This window comes from Hypanus sabinus, chromosome 10 (genome assembly GCF_030144855.1).
Source record: "Hypanus sabinus isolate sHypSab1 chromosome 10, sHypSab1.hap1, whole genome shotgun sequence".
Lineage (NCBI taxonomy): Eukaryota > Metazoa > Chordata > Chondrichthyes > Myliobatiformes > Dasyatidae > Hypanus > Hypanus sabinus.
The window spans coordinates 97309916-97323043 of record NC_082715.1 but is presented as its reverse complement, the minus strand read 5'-3'; the positions used below and the strand labels follow the sequence as shown (position 1 = coordinate 97323043).

Genomic DNA, 13128 nt, shown 5'->3' with positions numbered 1-13128 from the left:
TGCTTTTATGTAAAAAAAGAGGGCGGTTGTCCTACTTGTTTAAATGAAAACAGCTAAATATTACAAGATGTTCTTTAAAAGAGTAGTCCTGCTCGGTGCGCTTTTTTCATTCCCAGAAATATTGATTTATGTACGTGTTTTCAGCATTTGCGCTCCTGTTTCCTATTTGCATAAATCTTGATATTTTTCAAAAAGTGATTCAAAATAACCAACCAGGCAATTGCATCTTTTTCCAGCATTTTGATTGGATGTAAAAATATAATTGCTCCGAGCAGCCACAATGTGTTTAACGACCCAAGTAGACAAGGCGTGTTTCTCTTGGTCCATCTCGCCCTTCATTTGATTTTATTTTTCAAATAAATTGCAGTAATTTTAGCAAAAAAAATACTGACAAGTTGTGGAACCAATCCCTAAACTGGACTGAAACTGTACAGCATCCTCGATTTCCTTTCACCAATAGAATCATTAGCCCTGAGTAAGTGGGCAGGACCAAATCAGCGTTCCACCACTCCAGCGCCGACTGCTGGACCTAATTTGCATCTGATCAGCATGACATTATCATCCGATTAGTAAGGTGTTTAGAAATCGATCTGCGCTGCTTGGGACTTGAAACTTGCAACGGTAGCTGTGGAGTGCACCCCATTAACGTATCTCTGCCTAGTGTAGTAATCATGGGCCCTAAAAGGACGGTAAGTTCGATTACATATATTAATTTCTCTCGTAACTGCACTGTGCTTTTACAAGGTGCCTGTATAATTTATGGCACATTTTTTTTTTGCATTTGTCAAGTACACAATTTTATATCTTTGCATTTTGAAGTTTCTAAAAACTTTTAAATTTAAAAACTAAAGTGTGGCGTAGTAATTAAATTGCAAACGATTTTGACTCGTCTGGCGTCCTCTTCCCTCCATGATGTTTGAAGCAAATGGGTCTTCTTTCTTCACTTTAGGAAATGCTGAAGCTTAATACCTTACACGTTTCGAGGCGGATTTATTTTTGCACATAGTCTATACAAATAAAAGGACTAAAGGATTTCGTATGTCTGTATTTGATGCATATTTTGATCAGGTGTTTAGTGCGGAGTGTTCCCCCACCCCCTTCTCTTCGAAAGCCAAAGCCATGTTTAAAACTAATCTGTGTCTTTGGGCTCTCAGCGGAGCCCGTATGTACCTGTCACTCAGCCCAGCGCGCGTCGCCGCCCTCTGCGCGGTACGTACCTGTCCTCGCTCGGGGCTACGACACTCGCGGCACGGGGACGAGCATTAAGGGTTCACGTTTTCGGTCGACCCCTGGAGCAGCAGAACTGGAAATGAGAGATTTAGGTAGGCTTTGAGAAGAGGAGGGTTTGTGATGCGGTGCAATAATGTGAGAAGTCCGGATAGAAGCCAGTGTGCAAGTGCAGCAGCTTGTAATGTGCTGAGCTGAAGGGTGCTGTGCCCGGAGATGCTTCATCGGAACAAACTACGGACTGAGGACCATCTCACCAAAGAGGAAGAATTAAAGGGGTAGATCAGCAACCGAACGCAGGTAGCCCAATTGGAGAGCGAATCCCCGTTGTAAAAGGGCCAGTGTTGCAGACGGAGAGATGGAGGATTTAGCCTGAGTCTCCCCGCAGGATATTTTGGGAAGCAGTGTGGGGATGCACATAATAAAATTAGGAATTGTACAAGATGAGGTTGGTGGCATAAAAGGTAAGGACAATATTTTTTGAACTCCTGTTTCCAAGGCGAGAGAAGAACAACTTGAAATGGACTGAATACCATCTTGGGCTGTCAGAACCTGTGCGGCATGGAAACTAGAATAGGAGTTCCCAACCTGGGATCCATGGACCCCCTCGGTTAATGGTAAGGGTCCGTGGCATTAAAAAAGTTAAGAACCCCGAACTAGATTGGAATAGTCCTTAAAGACAGGGGGTCGGAGGAGGTGCATTTGTCTTTCATGTTGGTTGTTAGTTTTTATCACCCAAAATTGATTTTGCGATTTTGATAATAGATTGCATGAATCGGAAGAAAGCTTTTGCAATTTACAGCGAAGCTTATTTGGTTTTCTAGATTGGTGAGTGACAGTAATACAGCCGGTAATGTACTGTGGGGAGTGATGTGAAAGAAGAGAACCAGGGTCCCAAAAAATTGCAGGCATAACTTTGATTGTCCCTGATTCCCAGACCTGTGGAAGGGGGCACAACGCAAAGAGTTGCTGTTTGTAGTGCGGACAAATTTAGCGATCCGGAAGAACTGGTCAGGTTATTGTTTCGGGGGATCAAGAAGCACATGGCGACCTGAGAAAATGAGTAATCAAAAAGCAATTGGGAGGGATGGAGACTTCAATTATTATTATTTTTTATAACAGCTTGTCAATTTGGGGTGGTTGCTGGATTGCAAACTTGTATCTCTGATATTGGTGACAGTTTACCTGATGTCTTGAGTTGGATGTGCTTGGGAGGGGCAAAGCTCGGGAACAACTGTGAAGGCCACAGGGCTGTGTTGTGCTCTGCTGAAATTCAGCAGAATTGACGCTGCCTTGTTCATCGATAGCGGGGGCCTTCCAGTTACAAAAGGGTGGGGAGGTAATAATGCAAACTCAGTCAGCTCTTCGGGGAGGCCAGCAACACGGAGACATTGCTGGGCAAATCAGGATATTGATAGTGGTGTGGCCTGGCTCCTCTCACAGCCCCAGAGACTTGGGTTCAATCCCCGCTGTTCTGCTGTCACTGTGCAGTTTTCACCTTTGCCCTGTGGCCACGCGAGTCACGTCCCTGAACTCCACAGGTTGGTATGATAATGGCCACTTTATGGTGCCCCAATGTATAGGTGAGCGGTAGAATTGGGGTGGGGGGAGGTGTGGTTTCCAAATGAAAGAATAAAATGATTGATAGTTGGTGCAGACTCCAGGTGGAAGGAATGGTTTCTCTCTGTCTAATAACTAGCAGTGCAAAGGATAATGTGCTGAATTAAGGCAGGCCTGCATTATCGACCACATCTCCGTTGTTCCTCATTCTATGCCCTTGTTAAAATTCAAATTCAAGTTTATTGTTGTCTGACTGTGCATATATACAACTGATCAAAACAATGTTTCTCTGGACAATGGTACACCAATAAAACATATATCACACATAGCACGTAAAATAAAACATTACCATAAATAAGTCAATAAAGAATAATTCAAAGTGCATGTAGTGTGCAGCAAAGGTAACAGTAAATAACTCACTGTCTTAGTGACAGGTTATTCATTCATCTTACAGCTTGGGAGAAGAAACTGTTACTCAGCCTGGCAGTCCTCGTTCTGATTGTTCCTGATGGTAGTGGGTCAAAGAATTTTTGTGATGGTGATAGAGATCCTCAACAATACTTTGAACTCTTCGTCTGCAATACTCCCAGTAATTGACACAAATGGGGGGGGGAGAGAGAGAGAGCCCGCTGATCCTTTCGGCAGCTTCTATACCAATGACGCAGCAAAGGATGGTGCTCCTGTAGAAAGTCATTGGAATGGGGATGGGGAGTTTTGCACACCTCAGTCTCCGCAGAAAGTGATGCTGCTGTGGCTCAGGTTAGATCGTCTGTATGTACATACCAAGAAACCTTGTGCTGTTCACTCTCAATGGCAGAGCCATTGCTCACAAGCATTTAGCCTGGCTTAAGTTTCCAATGTTGACAACCTTTAAGAAAAGAGAATTTTAAGATCTCCAAAGCATCTTGTTCTCTTACAGCTACTCATTACAAAAATACTCTGATGTTTGTCCTTCCAGAATCTAAAGTGGATGATTCATCACCAATCAGTTTTGCTCAGTCCTTCACAGCATTATCTACACAATGTAGCTTTTGTTATCGTACGGCAAGGAGGAGCATTTTATCTGTTGAGAAATTGGGCAGATTGCAGATTAAAATTAAATACAATATTGTCTTTTTAGGCACCAAGTGATGGTGAACAAAAGCAGGATCCAAAAGCAGTTAAGCAGGTGAGTTTCTTGGTTTAATTTTCAGTTCAGTGTTGCCCTGTTATACAACTTTATATCTTAGTTGAATTGTAGTTACTTAGCCAAGCAGAGGAATGTTTAATAACAGCAATGTCTTCTCTTGCTAATCTTTTCAATCCAGCTAACAAAATTAAAATTTGTTTTTACAGCTCAGAAGATCCAGTAGATTGGGAAAAGTAAGTTGTTTACAGTCCAGCTATGCTATGAAAATGAAATAAATTGCGTGATTTAATATTGGCCATCAACACTACAAGGGTTTTCACTGTTATTGGGAATTACTAGTCCAGTTAGCATTTTGAGTTGTTTTGTTGAATAGCTCTTTGCCGGAATAGTCTTTGGAATTTCATGGACCTGTTCATAATCATTTCCCAACACACGTACGTACATCAGTGAATTTGCCAGTGGAACAATGCTGCATTTGGTGTTTAAAAATAGTGTGATTAACTTTGAGAGCATGCTGATAGAGGAACCTTGCCTAGCTCTAGCATGTCTTTGAACTTGTTTGAATAACTCTCTCACTATCGCAATGTACTGTATGTCCTTTACATTCTGGAAAACTTTACTCTTCCCATCCCAGTCCATGTGTAACTGTAAATAAAACAACAAAAATGTTGCAATCTATCATCAAATGGTATCTTGAAGTTGTATGTACATGGGAATTGTCCACATTCCACTGCTACTGATAGGCAGTCTTTTTTATTTTAAGATTTTTACTTTTATTGACCTTCCTTTGTGACCTATCTCTTATTTTCTTGGTCATTTCTGTCAATTAAGTATTCTTTTTGTTATTTTGCACTTGTTTGCCTCAATCCTACCAGCATCAGTTGTGATTCCTGACCACACAGTATCCATTCCCTGGTGAAGTCCATCCTCCTTCCCCTCTAGCTGCAAGTTTCTATGTTCCCCCTTCTTTCTGTTGCCACAGCCATTGAGCATATTTACCAGGAGCGCTGCCGCAAGAATGCAGCATCCATCATCATGGCCCCCTACCATCCAGGCCATGCTCTTGTCTCACTCCTGCCATCGGGAATGAGGTTCAAGAAAAAGTTTATTACCTTTCAACCATCAGGCTCCTGAACCAGCATCGGTAACTTCACTCACCTCAACACTGGACTGATTCCACAACCGAAGGATTCACTTTGAAGAACTTTACATCTCAGTTTCTCAGTTGTATCAATTTGTTGTTTACTTTTGCTCATTGGTTGTTGTTAGTGTTGGTAGTTTTTCATTGACTATTTTTATTTCTTTGCTCTACTGTGAATGCCTGCAAGAAAATTAATCTCAAAGTTGCAAATAGGGGTATTTAGTATATGTACTTTGATAATAGATTTACATGGAATTTCAGAGCATATACATTGAAATGTAGATGTGGCAAACAACCACGTTTTAATGTAGCTTGCTCAAATGACATGCAAATGAGAGTAATTTGCACTGTATCAACATCAGATTGGCTACCTTTTTTCAGTAGTTCTTTCCAGTGTCCCCCTTCCAGTTTGCAAATGTGTATCACAGAATTACTGTCTGTAAATGTATGCTTGGTGTTATTTGACTTAGTATAAATTTGAATAATTTAACCCTTCCATCATAGAATGCTGCTGCTGCTGCGGCCGCTGCTGCTGCCACTCCCAGGGAAGATGCCAAGCCTCAGAAACGTGCCAGGGTGAGAAATTATGAGATTTTAGTTTTGCACTGATTTTGAAATGTAATAACTTCTGTAACTTTTATACAGAATACTATGTTCAATGAAAATCGTATCCTTACTGATGCTTTACATCTGGCAGCTCCTAATGACTTGTTCATACACTGAAGACCATAAGACATAAGGAGCTGAATTAGGTTACTCTGTGCATCAAGTCTGCTCTGCCATTTAATCATGACTGTTTTATTTTCCTTCTCAACACCAGTCTCCAGCTTTGTCCCCATAACCTTTGATCAATGTACTAATCAAGAGCCTATCAGCCTCCACTTTAAATATACCCAATGACATGTCTTCCACAGCTGTCTGTGGCAATAGACAATAGACAATAGGTGCAGAAGTAGACCATTCGGCCTTTCGAGCCTGCACCGCCATTTTGAGATCATGGCTGATCATCTACTATCAATAACTGGTTCCTGCCTTGTCCCCATATCCCTTGATTCCCCTTTCCATAAGATACCTATCTAGCTCCTTCTTGAAAGCATCCAGAGAATTGTCCTCCACTACCTTCCGAGGCAGTGCATTCCAGAACCCCACAACTCTCTGGGAGAAGTTTTTCCTTAACTCTGTCCTAAATGACCTACCCCTTATTCTCAAACCATGCCCTCTGGTACTGGACTCTCCCAGCATCTGGAACATATTTCCTGCCTCTATCTTGTCCAATCCCTTAATAATCTTACATGTTTCAATCAGATCCCCTCTCAATCTCCTTAATTCCAGCGTGTACAAGCACAGTCTCTCTAACCTCTCTGCGTAAGATAGTCCGGACATCCCAGGAATTAACCTCGTGAATCTATGCTGCACTTCCTCTACAGCCAGGATGTCCTTCCTTAACCCTGGAGACCAAAACTGTACACAGTACTCCAGGTGTGGTCTCACCAGGGCTCTGTACAAATGCAATAGGATTTCCTTGCTCTTGTACTCAATTCCCTTTGTAATAAAGGCCAACATTCCATTAGCCTTCTTCACTGCCTGCTGCACTTGCTCATTCACTTTCAGTGACTGATGAACAAGGACTCCTAGATCTCTTTGTATTTCTCCCTTACCTAATTCTACACCGTTCAGATAATAATCTGCATTCCTGTTCTTACTCCCAAAGTGGATAACCTCACATTTATTCACATTAAACGTCATCTGCCAAGTATCTGCCCACTCACCCAGCCGATCCTGAATTGTCCTAACATCCTCATCACATGTCACACTGCCACCCAGCTTAGTATCATCAGCAAATTTGCTGATGTTATTCTCAATGCTTTCATCCTAATCGTTGACGTAAATTGTAAACAGCTGTGGTCCCAATACTGAGCCCTGTGGCACCCCACTAGTCACCACCTGCCATTCCGAGAAACACCCATTCACTGCTACCCTTTGCTTTCTATCTGCCAACCAGTTTTCTATCCATGTCAATGTCTTCCCCCCGATGCCCTGAGCTTTGATTTTACCCACCAATCTCCTATGTGGGACCTTATCAAATGCCTTCTGAAAATTGAGGTACACTGGATCTCCCCCCATCTAATTTCCTGGTTACATCCTCGAAAAACTCCAATATATTAGTCAAGCATGATTTACCCTTGGTAAATCCATGCTGGCTCGGCCCAATCCTATCACTGCTATCTAGATATGCCACTATTTCATCCTTAATAATGGACTCTAGCATCTTCCCCACCACCGATGCCAGGCTGACAGGTCAATAGTTCTCTGTTTTCTCCCTCCCTCCTTTCTTAAAAAGTGGGATAACATTAGCCATTCTCTAATCCTCAGGAACTGATCCTGAATCTAAGGAACATTGGAAAATGATTACCAATGCATCCGCAATTTCCAGGGCCACCTCCTTTAGTACCCTAGGATGCAGACCATCTGGACCTGGGGATTTGTCAGCCTTCAGTCCCATCAGTCTACTCATCACCATTTCCTTCCTAATGTCAGTCTGTTTCATTTCCTCTGTTACCCTATGTCCTTGGCCCATCCATACATCTGGGAGATTGCTTGTGTCTTCCTTAGTGAAAACAGATCTAAAGTACTCATTAAATTCTTCTGCCGTTTCTCTGTTTCCCATAACAATTTCACCCTATTCATTCTTCTTTGCTCTCATATAAAGAGTGAGGTTTGTTCCACAACTGTTCACAATATACATTAACAATCAGGAAGAAGGGACAGAGTGTAGTGTATCTAAATTTGCTGATGATACTAAATTAAGTGGAAAAGCAAATTGTGCAGAAGATACGGAGAGTCTGCAGAGAGATATAGACAGGTTAAGTGAGTGGGCAAGGGTCTGGCAGGTGGAGTACAATGTTGGTAAATACCAGGTCATCCACTTTGGAAGGTAAAATGAAAGAGCAGATTATTATTTAAATGGTAAAAGATTGCAACACACTGCCATGCATAAGGGAGTGCTTGTGCATAATCATAAAAGGTTGGTTTGCAGGTACAGCAGGCTATCAAGAAGTCAAATGGAATGTTAGCCTTCATCGCTAGATGGATTGAATTTAAGAGCAGGGAGGTTATGCTGCTACAGGGTACTGGTGAGTCCATACCTGGGGTACCGCGTGAAGTTCTGGTGTCCTTACTTGAAGATATACTGGCTTTAGAGGTGGTGCAGATGAGGTTCACCAGGTTGATTCCACAGATGAGGGGTTAGACTATGAGGAGAGACTGAGTCATCTAGACTGTACTCTCTGGATTTTAGAAGAATGAGAGAGCAGATCTTATAAAAACACATAAAATTATGGAAGGGATAGATGGATAGAGACAGGAAAGTTGTTTCCACTGGTAGGTTAGACTAGTACTAGGGGACATAGCCTCAAGACTCAGGGGTGTAGATTTAGGACAGCGATGAGGAGGAACTGCTTTTCCGAGAGAGTGGTGAATCTGTGAAATTCTCTGCCCAATGAAGCAGTGGAGGCTACCTCAGTAAATATATTTAAGACAAGGTTGGATAGATTTTTGCATAGTAGGGGAATTGAGGGCTATGGGGGAAAAGGCAGGTAGGTAGGTTGAGGTGAGTCCTTGGCCAGATCGGCCATGATCTTATTGAATTGCGAAGCAGGCTTAACGGGCCAGATGGCCTATTCTTACTCCTATTTCTGATGTAATTTTATTGTGTCTTTTTGTTGTCTCCTGTTTAAATTCTTTTGGAGGGTTAAATCAACATCATTGTTGCTCTTTGGTTTGTGAATGTCAAAGAAACAATTAAATTGGTGACAGTGAACCTTCCTGAGAACTCCTGTCTGTCTTGTTGGGTAGTTTGGATTTTTCATCTTTCTTTTATAAGTCCTTTAGTACAGAATAAGCCTCAAGGTAAAATGTTGATGATTCAAACTCATTAACTTTTAATTCAACATGAGTGTTAATTACTCTCTGCAGACTTTAATTGCTTTATAATGTAGAAACTGATACAAAATCAATCTGCAGTGATAGTTACTAAAGATTAAATGTTTGTTTATTTTGACAAGATTAAAATCCGTATGTGTGTTTGTGTGGAGTTCAAATCTGTCATTAGCAAATTAAGCGAAGACAAAGCGTAGGTGGGTGATTTGCAAACATGATTTTTTTTCATGTCTTGAATTTCTCTTGCCCTTCCCATTTTCTTACACTCACCAGGAAGAGGGTTTGGGCATTCATAATGAGGTGCAGGAGCTTTTCATAGTGGGAGAATATTGATTGCTTTAGAATCCTATATGTTAATGAGATTTTTTTTTCATTTGTGCGTAGAGCTTTAGAATGTGAAGTGAGTGGCAAAATTAAATGCTTGCAAATCAATATTCATTTCACAGTTAGGATTTTGGTATTCAGCTCTGACAACCTTTTAAAGCACATGATAAGGTCCAGTGGCAGTGATCTGCCAAGATAATAATCACTACATATTAGTGGGCTGTTTCTATTCAAAAAGGATTCAGAGTGGATTTAATAAAAATGAAGGTTCTTCTCAGTTTGTATGTGTCCATAGTGAAAGCACAAACTCTCATGATTTTTGCTCCAAAATAAAAAGGAAAATAGCGAATGTCAGAAAAAAAAGTTTGAGGTAAAATAAGTGTGAACGTGTATGTGTGTAGATAAACACATTAGGTATAAGCGCGGAACCTGTACTCTGGTGTTTACAAGAATGAAGAGGATCTCAATAAAACCTATTGAAATATAGAAGGGCCTAGATAGAGTTTATGTGAAGATGTTTCTTATAGTGGGGAGTCTAGAACCAGAGAACAGTGCCTTGGAACACAGGGACATCCCTTTACAACAGAGATGAGGAGGGATTTCTTTAGTCAGAAGATGGTGAGTCTGTAGAATTCATTGCCAAACATGTCTGTGGAGTCCATGTCGTTGGGTCATTTAAAGTGGAGATTGAGGGATAATAAAGCTGGCATAACGGAATGGCTGAGCAAAGTCAATGGGCCAAATGGTGTAATTCTGCACCTGCACCGATAAGAGCATAAAAGTTGAAGCCTTCGAAAGCCATTGATATACAACTGCTGCAGGACAGTTGAAGCAATAAAATGTCTTGAGCTATGAACAATGTGCTGGAGGAACTCGGTGGGTCATGCAGCAACCGGGGGAGGAAAGAAATTGCCAGTGGTTCAGGTCACCATGAACAGAGAGTGGAGAGGTAAGTTGGCCAACAGAGAGAGGAGAAGAGGAATGGTGAGACTGTTCCAAGGAAGGGAATGAGGTGGCAGACAGGCAGGGGAGGTGACCAGTGCGGCACTTTGAAGACATTGGCAGGTGAGTGACAGACATTTTTAAAAAAGACAATAACAACTTGGGCCACATAGATGCAGCTGTGTCCAGGCACACTGCCATCTGACCGGATGTAAGGGGGACAAAAAGTGGGGGCGATTGGCGGTGGGTGGTTAGGGGAATTTATCTCAACTAGGAAAACTCGGTGTTCATTCCATTGGGATGCAAACTGTCTGAGGCGTTGCCTCTCAGTTGGCGTTGTGCTTCATCCTGCTAGTACAGAAGGCCAGGGATGGACAAGTTATTATGAGAAAGGGAGTTAGAATAGTCAGCAACAGTGAACTCATATTCAACTGAACGTCGGTGTTCTGCGAAATGGTTGCCGCTGTAGAGCAGTCGATATTGGGAGACTGAATTCCACCTGCATAGTCTGAAACTCAATGGCGTGAATATGTGAGTTTTCCAATTTTAGGGTTTTTTTCCCTCCCTCTGACTCTGATCCCATAGTCCTTTCACTTTGTCCCCCGTCCCATCATCCACCCACTCAATGCCCCCATCCTGTCTAGTTACAGCTGTCAGTCATCTCTCCCCAATGGCTCCCCTTCTCACTTCCTTTATGTATCCAAATCCGAATCCAGCATTTTGTTCCTGCTCATCTTCACAATCCCAGACACTGCCCCATTCCATCTATTTTTTTCTCTTTTATCCTCTTGCTTTGCCTGCCTCCATTATTTGTCATTCACTTGTCACAGCCTTCCAACACCATCCTCACTCACCTCCTCTACATGGCTCTATCTGCCTGTCATTTCACCTCCTCCTCACTCTACCAATTGCCTCAGAATCCTTTCTTGCCCTACCCCTTCTCTTTATGCTGGTCACCATGCTTCTCCAGTCTCGAGCCTGGTGCAGGTTTTCAACCCAGAACATTGGCAACTTCTGTACCTCCCATGGCCCACTGAGATCTGCCGGCACTCTGTTGCTCCAGTTTCCAGAGTCTGCAGACTCTGTGCATCATCTTGAGCTACTTGTGCTGTATGGGCCTACAATTTGTGCAAAACATGGCTGTAGTTTTGTAAAATATAACACTGCACGTACTGGAAGTCTGAGTCATGAATTCAGTATTCCCCATGTAGTAAAATTACTGTTTAGTTTCTTGTGTATTATACTGTCTGGACTCTTGTTTTTCTGTAGAAGACTTCTCCAAAACCAAAGAAACAGTCCAAAGAGAAGATAACTAAAGAAGAAGCTGCATCTGCTCAAAATGGCGAAACAAAAGCTGAAAAGGTAAAATTTGCATCTAAAAAGGGGAAAGAAACCATATTAAAACAGAACATGAGTCTAGAAGAATGAGGGGGAAATCTCATTGAAACCTATCGAATATTTAAAGACCTAAATAGAATGGTGTGGAGAGGATGTTTCCTGTAGTAGGGAGGTCTAGGACTAGGGGGCACACCCTCAGAATAGAAGGATGTCCCCTCGGAAAAGAGATGAAAAGAGATATCTTTCACCAGAGGGGGGTGTATCTGTGGAATTCATTGGCTCAGACAACTGTGGAGGCCAAGTCATTGGGTATACTTAAAGTGGAGGCTGATAGGTTCTTGATTAGTAAGGGCATCAAAAGTTACGGGGAGAAGGTAGGAGAATGAGCTTAAGGGGGACAATAAACCAGCCATGATGCAATGGCAGAGCAGATTTGATGGGCTGAATGGCCTTATTCTTCTATGTCTTGTGGTGTTATGGAATTTTGATTGCATGTTCAGCTGTTTTCTACTCAACACTTGTTGCAGATCCATGTTTCTCGGTCCTCTGTTAGCGTGACATCAGCTAGAAGTATCCCACCCAGCTCCCTATCAGTGAAAGGACAGATTAAGCATGTAACAGTTAAGGGTACGATGGTATAAAAAAATCTGCAGTGTATATATAACTGTGTGCTGTGGTTGCTTGGTTGTTACTAAAACTACAGAGTTCCCTCGTGCTAAAGTTAAGATTTTGAGTGCAGTGCTCCTCTCATTTTCAGTATTTTACTAGAGTTGTACATTTGCAATCATTTGTCGTAATTGTATCTCTAGTAGTTTTATCTATGGAACAAGCAATTTAGTTTTGTTGGGTAGTAAATAATGGTTCAAGTAAGCAGTGGCTTGCGTATTATACTGAATTCTGATGGATGAACAAGCAATTCATAGCTTTCTGTCTGGAACTTGAATGCATTCCAGCCTCACAAGTCACCTATTTGAGATTAACAGTCCAGTTTCAGTGTACAGCCACATTAAAGACTATTTCTTAGTAGAACAAAAATCTTAAACCATGCTGAGCTTTGCACTTTTATAAATTGCAAAATATGTAGTTAGAGCACCTTAAGATAGCTAAACAAAAACCAAATCCTAAAAACCCTGTATGCAACGGTTATTCCATAATATAGCTGATTCAATAAATTTCTATTCGTAATTGGCTTAGTTATTTATTTATGCAATAATAGTATGCATCTTGCTTTGAGAGGAATCCTGTGATCTAGTTAATTGGGTATCTTGACATTCTTACTTTAAAATATCTTATGTGGCATAAAAATCAACAGCAGGAGTGTTTACAATGCAGATTTTCAGCTTCATGGAGCAGGACAGAAGTAGATTTCTTTGTTGCTCAATTCTGTTTCTGCCAAGCTCCATTTCCTAGCAGAGAAACAGCCCGAGCAGTCCATGCCAATTTATGGCCTACTATAGTGTGCTATTTAACCTTGCAGCTACCATGCTGAACTCCGTGAAAATAGCTAAAACCAAACCCTACATTATAG

At 41.7% G+C, this 13128-nt stretch overlaps 1 long non-coding RNA gene across 1 annotated transcript in view; it reads right to left on the bottom strand.

Annotated features, from left to right (window-relative positions):
- LOC132400873 (uncharacterized) overlaps positions 1-3900 on the bottom strand; it is a 33268-nt gene extending 29368 nt beyond the window's left edge. Inside the window, exon 1 of the long non-coding RNA XR_009514419.1 lies at positions 1218-3900. This is a non-coding gene — a long non-coding RNA (uncharacterized LOC132400873). The remainder of the gene's footprint in view (positions 1-1217) is intronic.
- Between the last annotated feature and the right edge of the window lie 9228 nt (positions 3901-13128).